Source organism: Dasypus novemcinctus, chromosome 18, assembly GCF_030445035.2.
Source record: "Dasypus novemcinctus isolate mDasNov1 chromosome 18, mDasNov1.1.hap2, whole genome shotgun sequence".
Lineage (NCBI taxonomy): Eukaryota > Metazoa > Chordata > Mammalia > Cingulata > Dasypodidae > Dasypus > Dasypus novemcinctus.
In genome coordinates, this window is record NC_080690.1 from 22765383 (window position 1) to 22776373 (window position 10991).

Below are 10991 nucleotides of genomic sequence, written 5' to 3' on the forward strand. Positions count from 1 at the left end.
CTAGGGAAGTATCATTTTTCTTTTAAGCAAATCGATTTTATTAGTACATATTAATAAAGCATACAAGTCATCCAAAGTGTACAATCAATTTTGTATAATCACCTAATTGTGCATTCATCACTTTAATCATTATGACAGCATTTTCATTATTTCAGTAATAAAATATTGCAGTGATGGAAGGCAAAACATCAAAAACAAAGCTTTTCAATTTTTAAATTTTTTGATACCCCAATTTATTTTTACTTTAATTTTTCTAAATTACTATGTATTCTACATCTAACCTCTAAACCCATCACTATATTCCATTTTACTATTAATGGAACCTGGCAATATATTGGGCTTCATTTTCAGGGAGGTTGTGGACCACAGAGGGGTTTGATGGGTGTGGGGGAGGAATACTGGTATGGGGTGTTATTGGTGGGGGGCACATGGTTGGGAGGGAGTTCTCCAGGGCATATGTGCAGGGTGCATAAAAATCTTTGGATATTTTCATAGTGGTTACAGTTGGAAACGATGGCTGGGGGAGTGCTGAGTTCCTGGCTGGGGGAGCTCTGTCGCATTCCCTAATGGAATAGCAACAATCCTCTGAGTGCAATGGCTAAGACCAATAAGGAAGGATGGTCCAACAATGAGCCCTTGATGCTAATGACTATGCTTGTGGGCCTGTGGGCCTGAAATAAGAACTAGGCCTAGAGCTTCAGAATGCCTAAGAGTTACCTCCTGAGAGCATCCATGTTGCTCAAATGTGGCCAGTCTCGAAGCCAAACTCAGCATGTAAATGCATTGCCTTCCCCCCAGCAATGGACATGACTCCCAGGGATGAGCCTCCCTGGCACCGAGGGATTACTACCAAGTACCAGCTGATGATGTTGCTGGAGAACGACCTTGAATAAAAGGATCAACTCAACCAGCAGAATATCTCAGCCTACATGTAATATCAGGAGTTAAAAATGCTTTTTGACCTTGAATAAAAGGGGGAAATGGAAAGGACAAATGAGTTTATATGTCTATGAGTCTCCAAAAAAGAACCGGGAGATCATCAGAGGGGTCACCCTTACACACACCTCAGCAGAGTCCCAGAGACAGCTAAAGTAGATACAACCCCAGGTATTGGTTCTTCTGAGGGCTACAGAGACCCAGAGGTTCTATGGTCATGGCAGATAGAGTTTAGTGCCATGTCAGTTGGCTCTACTTTGGAGTTTGTGGTCCTGAGTGTGATGGAATTGGACTCAGGTGTGATCTTTCTTCACAAGCCTCTCCTGTCACTTTTACCAGACCTGTGGTTGGCACTGGGGTTTAGTGTATACTCAGGGGACCTGAATCTCTGGACTCTCCATGTGATAGCCAGGCCCTGAGCCTCAACAGACCTGCAACTCCTACCCTCTGGTTTATTGGACTTACCCCAGCCAGCTAACAGGGAGGTGAAGAAGGTCAACCACCACACCAGGAAGCCAAGAGTGCCTACAACTGCAAACAGGAGAATTGCATCCATCATCCAAGTGGAATCGAAGCACCCTCTCGATACAGAGGTGGAGTGGACATAACCATCCCAGGGTCCACAGAATGGAGGAATAGAGTATAGATTAGAGTGGACTTACTGATACTCTATTCTGGAACTAATGTGATTAGTAATGGAAGTAAATGTAGCGCTGAGATGGAGAAAGTGGCCATGGTAGCTGCTGAGGGTGGGAATGGGAAGAAGAGATGTGATATGGGGGCATTTTCAGGACTTGGAGTTGTCCTGGGTGGTACTGCAGGGACAATTTCTGGACATTGTATGTCCTCCCATGGCCCACTGGGTGGACTGGGGGAGAGTGTAAACTGTAATGCGGACCATTGACCATGTGGTGCCCCAGATGTATTCACCAAGTGCAATGACTGTCCCATGATGATGGAGGAGGTTGTGGTTATGGGAGGAGTGGGGTGAGGGGAGTGGAGGGGTATATGGGGACCTCATTTTTTTTAATGTAACGTTAAAAGTTAATTAATTGATTAATTTTTAAAAATGTAATGAGAGGGAAGCAGATTTGGCCCAATGGATAGGGTGTCCGCCTACCACATGGGAGGTCCAAGGTTCAAACCCAGAGCCTCCTGACCCATGTGATGAGCTGGCCCATGCGCAGTGCTGATGTGCACAGGAGTGCTGTGCCATGCAGGGTTGTCCCTCGTGTAGGGGAGCCCCATGCACAAAGAGCGCACCCTTCAAGGAGAGCCACCTGGCATGAGAAAAGTGCAGCCTGCCCAGGAATGGCGCCACACACACGGAGAGCTGATGCAGCAAGATGACGCAACAAAATGAAACACAGATTCTGGGTACCACTGACAACAACACAAGCAGACACAGAAGAGCACACAGTGAATGGACACAGAGAGCAGACAGCTTGGGGGGAGGCGCAGAAGTGGGGAGAAATAAAAAATAAATCTTAAAAGACAAAAAAATAAAAAATAAAAAACAGACAAAAAAGTAAACAAGAAAATTCTTCAAGGACATGGCCCGGTGGTTGGGGCGTCCGTCTACCGTGTGGAGGGTCCGCGGTTCAAACCCCGGGCCTTCTTGACCCATGTGGGTCTGGCCTATGCATGGTGCTGCGTGGCACAGCACTTCTTGCACACATCAGCACTGTGTGTGGGCCACCTCGTCACACGGGTCAGAAGACCCTAGGTTTGAACCTTAGACCTGCCATGTGGTAGGGGGTTGCCCTATCCGTTGAGACGAATCCACTTCCCATAAATCAGTAATGTTTTTGTACACTAATATTGAACAATCTGAGGAGGAAATCAGGGGGAAAATTCCATTTACTAGAGCAACAAAAAGACTCAAATACCTAGGAATCAATTTTTTTAAAAATTGATTTTGTAAAAATATTACATTAAAAAAAAAAATGAGATCCCATTCATCCCCACCACCCCCACCCCACCACTCCCCCCCAGCAACATTCACTCCCATCATCATGACACATCCATTGCATTTGGTAAGTACATCTCTGGGCATCTCTGCACCTCATGGTCAATGGTCCACATCATGGCCCATACTCTCCCCCATTCCATCCAGTGGGCCCTGGGAGGATTTACAATGTCCGGTGATTGCCCCTGAAGCACCATCCAGGGCAAATCCAAGTCCCAAAGGCGCCTCCACATCTCATCTCTTTCTGCCATTCCCCATACCCATCAGCCACCATGTCCACTTTTCCCACTCCAATGCCACCTTTTCTCTGTGGACCTTGGATTGGTTGTGTCCGTTGCACCTCTATGTCAAGAGGAGGCTCAGATTCCACATGGATACTGGATGCAATCCTCCTGCTTTCAGTTGTAGGCACTCTAGGCTCCATGGTGTGGTGGTTGTCCTTCTTCAACTCCATCTTAGCTGAGTGAGGTGAGTCCAATAAATCAGATTGTAGGGTCTGTTGAGGCTCAGGGCCTGGCTATTATATTGTCAATACAGAGATTCAAATCCCCTAAATATATCTTAAACCCCAACACCAACTACAATTCCAGTAAAGTAGCATGAAAGTCTTATGAAAAGAGATCCCATCTGAGTCCAGTTTTATCACGCAGAAACACCAGCTCCAAAGAAGGGCCATCTGACATGGCAGTGAACCCCATCTGCCATGACCATAGAACCCGTGGGTCTCTTTAGCCCTCCAAGGAACCAATACCTGGGGATTGTATCTACTTTATCTGTCTCTTAGATTCTGCTCAGTTGTGCATAAGGGCAATCCTTCTGACAGCCTCCAGACTATTTTTTAGAGACTCGTAGCCATATAAACTCATTTCTCCTTTCCTTTTCCCCCTTACATTAGGTCAAACAGCATTTTAAAGTCATGTTATTATATGTAGACAGGGATATTCTGCTGATCCGCATTGAACCTTCAATTTAAGGTCATTTTCCAGTTGCATCATCAGTTGGTAGTTGATAGTGATCCCTCGGTGCCAGGGAGGCTCATCCCCGGGTGTCATGTCCCATGCTGGGGGGAAGGCATTGCATTTACATGCTGAATTTGGCTTCGAGACTGGCCACATTTGAGTAACATGAAGGCTGTCAGGAGGAAATTCCCAGGCACAGTGCTGCTGTAGGCCTTGTTCTTATTTCAGGCGTATAGGCTCACAAGCATAGTCATTAGTATCAGGGGCTCACTGTTGGACCCTCATTCCTTCCCGGTCCTTGCCATTGCACCTGGGGGACTGCCTCTGCTCCCCCTAGGAATCAATTTAACCAAAGAAGTATTGTACCTAAATGCAGAAAACAACAAAACAATGTTAAAATAAATTAATGAAGACCTAAACAAATGGAAAGACCTTCTGTGTTCATGAATTGGAAGACTAAATAATGTGATGATATCAATGTTACCCAAACTGACTTATAGATTCAATGCAATACCAATCAAAATTCCAACAGTCTTGGTGGTAATAGTCTGATGATATCATCTCATATAACAAATATTCCACCATGGTATGATGTGTTGGTGAAGGGGTATGGGAATTCTACACACATGCATGATTGTTTTGTAAGTTCACAACTTTTGTAGTAAAAATATATTTAAAAAAATAATAGGGTGGGTTGGGAGAAAAAAACACCAAATGTAAGATATATGTGATACTTAGTAATAATTTGATGATGCTCTTGCATAGTTTGTAACAAATGTTTCACACCAATGCAAGGTGTTGGTGGAGGGGTGAGGTATGGGACCCCTGCATAATGTTATGCATGTTTATTTTGTAAGTTCACAACTTTTACTATACACTTATTCTTTATGTATGTTCATGTATGAATGAAATACTTCAATAAAAAATACATATATATTTTAAAATTCCAACAGTCTCCTTTACATAAATAGAAAAGGCAATTACCAAATTCATCTGGAAGGGAAAGTGCACCCAAATAGCCAAAAACATTTTTAAAAAAGTAGAATAACATGGGAAGAATTTCACTGCCTGACCTTGAAACATATTTCAAAGTTCCAGTGGTCAAAACAGCATGGTACATAACAGCATAAAGATAGACACACTGATCAGTGGAATAGAATTAGAGTCCAGAAATAAACCCTCACCTCTATGGCTAACTGGTTTTTTGACAAACCTTACCAAGTCCATGTTCACTGGACAATACAGTGTTTTCAACAAATGATGTTGGGAGAACTGGATATCCAACCAAAATAATGAAAAAGGACCCCTATCTCTCTCTGTATATAAGAACCAACTCAAAACGGATAAAAGACCTAAGTATAAAAGCCAAGAACATACAACTACTAGAAGAAAATGTAGAGAAACATCTTAAAGACCTTGTGGTAGGTGATTGTTCCTTGGACTTTATATCCAAAGCATGTGCAACAAAAGAAGAAAATAGATAAATGGGACCTCCTCAAAATTAAACACTTTTGCACCTTACAGGACTTTATCAAAAGGGTGAAAAGGCAGCCAACTCAGGAGAAAATATTTGGAAATCACACGTCCAGTAAGTGTTTAATATCCATGTTATGAGACAACTCAACAATAAAAAGACAAATGACCCGACTGAAAAATGGACAAAAGACTTGAATAGATGTTTGTCCAAAGAAGAAATACAAATAGCAAAACAAAAAACAAACAAAAAAAAACATGAAAAAATGTTCTACATCACTAATGATTAGGGAAATGCAAATCAAAATTACAATGGGGGGGAAACGGACTTGGCCCAGTGGTTAGGGCATCTGTCTACCACATGGGAGGTCCGCAGTTCAAACCCCGGGCCTCCTTGACCCGTGTGAGTCACTGGCCCACGCGCAGTGCTGATGCGTGCAAGGAGTGCCTCACCACGCAGGGGTGTCCCCCGCGTAGGGGAGCCCCACGCGCAAGGAGTGCACCCCTAAGGAGAGCCGCCCAGCGCAAAGGAGAGTGCAGCCTGCCCAGGAATGGTGCCACACACACTTCCCGTGCCGCTGACGACAACAGAAGCAGACAAAGAAACAAGATGCAGCAAATAGACACAGAGAACAGACAACCAGGGGAGGGGGGGGGGAATTAAATAAATAAATAAATCTTAAAAAAAAATTACAATGAGGGAAGCGGACTTGGCCCAGTGGATAGGGCATTCTTCTACCACACGGGAGGTCCGCGGTTCAAACCCCAGGCCTCCTTGACCCATGTGGAACTGGCCCATGAACAGTGCTGATGCGTACAAGGAGTGCCGTGCCATGCAGGGGTGCCCCCCACGTAGGGGAGCCCCACACACAGGGAGTGCACCTTGTAAGGAGAGCCGCCCAGCACGAAAGAAAGGGCAGCCTGCCCAGGAATGGCGCCGCACACACGGAGAGCTGACACAACAAGATGATGCAACTAAAAGAAACACAGATTCCAGGTGCTGCTGACAAGAATACGAGCGGACACAGAAGAACACACAGTAAATGGACACAGAGAGCAGACAACTGGGAAGGGTGGGGGAAGAGGAGAGAAATAAAAAATAAAATAAAATCTAAAAAACAAAAAACAAAACAAAAATATCACTGATTTTTGTGTGTGTTGATCTTGTATCCTGTCACTTTGCTGAACTTAATAGCTCAAGTAGCTTTGTGGTAGACATTTCAGAATTTTCTAAATGTAGGATCATGTCATCTGCAAATAGTGAGAGTTTTTTTTCCTTTTATCCTATTTGGATGCCTTTTACTTTTTATTTTTTATTGTTTAATTGCTCTAGCTAGAACTTTCAGCAGAATGTTGAATAACAGTGGTGACAGTGGGCATCCTTGTCTTGTTTCCGATCTTAGAGGAAAGGTTTTAACCTTTCTCCACTGAGTGTGATGTTGGCTGTGAGTTTTTCATATATGAATTTTATTATATTGAGGAATTTTCTTTCTGGTTCTATCTTTCAAGTGTTTTTATCAGGAAAGGATGCTGGATTTTGTCAAATACCTTTTCTGTGTTGATCAAAATGATCATGTAATTTTTTCCCTTCAGTTTGTTAATGCGGTATATTACGTTGACTGATTTTCTTATATTGAGCCAGCCTTGCATACCAGGAATAAATCCCATAAGTCTTTTTGATATACTGTTGGATTCTATTTACAAGTATTGTGTTGAGAAATTTTGCATATATGTTCATTAGAGAGATTGACCTGTAATTTTCTTTTCTTGTAGTGTCTTTACCTGCCTTTGGTATTAGGGTGATGTTGGCTTCATAAAATGTGTTGGGTAATTTTCCCTCCTCTTCAATTTTTTGGAAGAGTTTAAACAGGATTGGTGTTAATTCTTTTTGAAATGCTTGGTAGAATTCACCTGCGAAGACATCTGGCCCAGGACTTTTCTTTGCTGGGAGATTTTTGATGATGGATTCAATCTCTTCAAATATGATTGGATTGTTAAGTTCTTGTATTTCTCATAGAGCCAGTGTAGGTTGTTTGTACATAATAGGAATTTGTCCATTTCATGTAGTGTTTAGTTTGTTGGCATACAGTTTCTCATAATATACTCTTATGATCCTTTTTATTTCTGTGGGGTCAGTCGTAACTTTCCCCCTTTCATTTCTTTTTTTTTTTTAAGATTTATATTTAATTTATTTTTTCTTCCCACCCCTTATTGTTTGTACTTGCTGTTCCTGTTTGTCTTCCTTGTTTCTTTAGGAGGCATGGGGAACTGAACCTGGGACCTCCAATATGGGAGGGAGGCACCTAGTCACTAGAGCCATTGTGTTTTTCTTCTTGTGTCTCTTGTTGCATCATCTCATTGTGTTTTTCTTCTTGTGTATCTTGTTGCATCATCTTGGTGCATCAGTTTGCCGTGCCTGCCCTCTGTCTTCTTTAGGAGGCACTTGGAACTGAACCAGGGACCTCCCGTGTGGTAGGCTGGAGCCCAATAGCTTGAGGCACATCCACTTTCCCCCACTTTCATTTCTGATTGTATTTATTTGCATCTTCTCTCTTTTTCTCTTTGTTAATCTAGCTAGGAGGTTGTCAATTTTATTGATCTTCTGAAATGAAACAGCTTTTGGTTTTGTTGATTTTTTCATTCTCAATTTCCTTTATTTCTGCTCTTATCTTTCTTATTTCTTCCCTTCTGCTTGCTTTGGGATTGGTTTGCTGTTCTTTTTCTAGTTTCTTCCAGTTGTTCAATTAGATCTTTGAGTTTAGGTCTTCTTCTTTTTAAAATAGGCATTTAGGACTATAAATTTCCCTCTCACCACTGCCTTTGCTGTATCCCATAAGTTTTGATAAGTTGTGTTCTCGTTTTCATTTGTCTCAATATATTTACTATTTCACTTGCAATTTCTTCTTTGGCCCACTGATTATTTAGGAGTGTGTTTTTTAGCCTCCACACATTTGTGAATTTCCTTTTTTCCTGTCTATTATTGATTTCCAGTTTCATTCCATTATGATCTGAGAAAGTGCTTTTTGTAATTTCCATCTTTTTATATTTATTGAGAGCTGCACTGTGCCGTAACGTGTGGTCTATCCCAGAGAAAAATCCACGAGTATTTCAGAAGAATGTATAGCCCACTGAGTTTGAATGCAGCATTCTGTATATGTCTGTTAAGTCTAACTTGTTTATCATATTGTTCAAGTTCTCTGTTTTCTTGTTGATCTTCTGTCTAGTTGTTCTATCTAATGATGTGAATGGGGTGTTGAAGTCTCCAACAATTATTGTAGAGATGTATATTTCTTCCTTTGGTTTTGCCAGAGTTTGTCTCTTGTATTTTGGGGCACCCAGTTAGGTGCATAGATATTGATGGCTGCTATATCTTCCTGGTGGATTGTCCCCTTTGTTAATATATAATGGCCCACTGTATCTTTCATAACCTCTTTTTTGCATTTATAGTTTGTTTTGTCTGATATTAGTACAGGTATCCATGCTCTTTTTTGGGTACTATTTGCATGGAATATCTTTTTCCAATTTTTTACTTTTAGCTGGTTCATATCCCTGGGTCTAAGCAGCATATGGATGGCTCCTCTTTTTTAATCCATTCTTTCAGCCTTTATCTCTTGATTTTGGAGTTTAATCCATTTACCCTTTTTCTTGCTTTTTCCAGATTCTATAACCTTCCTGCATTCCTTGGTTTGTGCCCTTTCCTCCATTTTCAAATGCAGTAGCATCAGTATCATTGAATTTCCTTCTGACATCTGCTTCCGTTGTCACATCTTCTATCATTCTGACCCTCCTGCCTCCCTTGTATAAGGACCCTTGTGGTTACATTGGGCCCACCCAGATATGACAGGACAATCTCCCCCATCTCAATGACAGGACAATCTCCCCCATCTCAAGATCCTTAACTTAATCACACCCACAAAGGCCCTTTTGCCATGTAAAGGAACATAGTCACAGGTTCTGGGGATTAGGAGGTGGACATCTTTGAGGGAGCTATTACTTGGCCTACTACTCACTATAACAAATAAAGAGAAAGAAGGATAAGCATGACTGCTGGGAAGATAATGGATTGGAGGGAGCCAGGTTGTTATTAGGGAGGCCAGAGAGAAGGCTGCTTCTGGGTCAGCAAAGAAGATGCTGGTGACCTGGGCTGGGGTGGAATGGGATGAATGGACACAGGACATGTTTCAACAGGAGGACTGTCTGGTCCTTAGGACTGTCTGGGCTAGGTGGGTGTGAGAAGAAGCAGAAGGAACATGGAAAGATTGCGTGAGTGTGGGCTGGGTAGATGGTGGTGCCCTTCAGAGGGCTGGCAGGGAGGCTGGGTTTTGTGGTAACGGTAAAAAGGCATGTAGGGATGTGCTGCATCTGAGATACCCATGGGACAGCCAAGAGAGATACCCAGAGGCAGGTGGACCCAGGGTCTAGAAGGCTGTGACTCTCAGGTCCCTCCTCCCCTGGAAGGCACACGTGAGCTCATCCTCAAACTTGATTTCTGGGTCACCAACTTTGTTTGACCCTGAGTTCTCCAATTTCAGCTTAGAGTTGAGGAGTCATCTCACTTTTCTGAGGCCAGAGTAGCCTTAACATTTGTTCCACACTGACCATAAGTTTGAGTTGATCAGTCCTGATAACATGAATTCAAATCACAGAGAGGTTAAGCCACTTGCTACAAGATCCCACAACTGGCAAGACATAGAGCAGGAGTGCTTATGTTACTTTCACTGTATGCTCATGGCTTATAAATTTTAGAGCTAGGAATGTTTTGTGTTCAGCCCATTCTGAGCAGGTAGCCAGCTGCTGGCTATTTTAGGGCCTTGGAGATGTGACTAGGACAGCTAGCAGTAGATGCAGGCTCTTTTGTTCTTTGAGGAAGTCTTGAGCTCGTGGAAGGTCCATTCTGGGTGTCTCCAAGGGGAAAAGAAGGAGGTATTTTCAGGGAAGCTAGATCTGGCATGGAGGTCCCCCGGGAAGGAAAGGGTAGGGGGCCCCTAAAACAGAGGAAACAAGCACCAGCCCATACCTCTTAACTGCCCTTCCCCCCCAGCCCCCAGGATGGCCCCAGGCCTCAGCAAGCATGTCCCCACAGGGCCCAAACACGAAAGGGCCTTTGGGTGGGGCAAGAGCCATGGCTTCAGTACCAGGAATGACCCTTGAGCAAAGGGTGCCTCTGGCACAGTTTGTTAGTGAAGGAGATCATGAATCTTTTGAATGACCTGGGTAAGAGAGATCATGAATCTTTTGAAGGAACTGGGTAAGAGAAGCTCAATGGAAATCAAGATTGAATTTCCCCCGGGTGGACGATGGAGGCTCCCAGTGGGAGTTATGTTGATTTAAAGGAAATTAAGAAATGGCACACTTTGTGATACATATTTTAAGCTCTTGTACTTCACACTTTATATTTTGGGGTGCTTGCATTTTTGTGTATTTATTTGTCTTGAACTGTCTTCCGCTCCGCCTGTAATTCCCCTGAAGGCAGGGGTCCCGTGGGTGCTGCCCATGGTACACCCAGTGCCCAGTACCCAGAGACTCTGTTAAAGTGTGCAGAGGGACTGGGGGTCTCTCTGTGAGACTACTGGTCTCAGCAGAGAAATTTGATGGGGCTTGAAGAGAGCGCCCGGGAAAAGTAAGACTGTTAAGAAGACAAGCTGAGCCTCGAG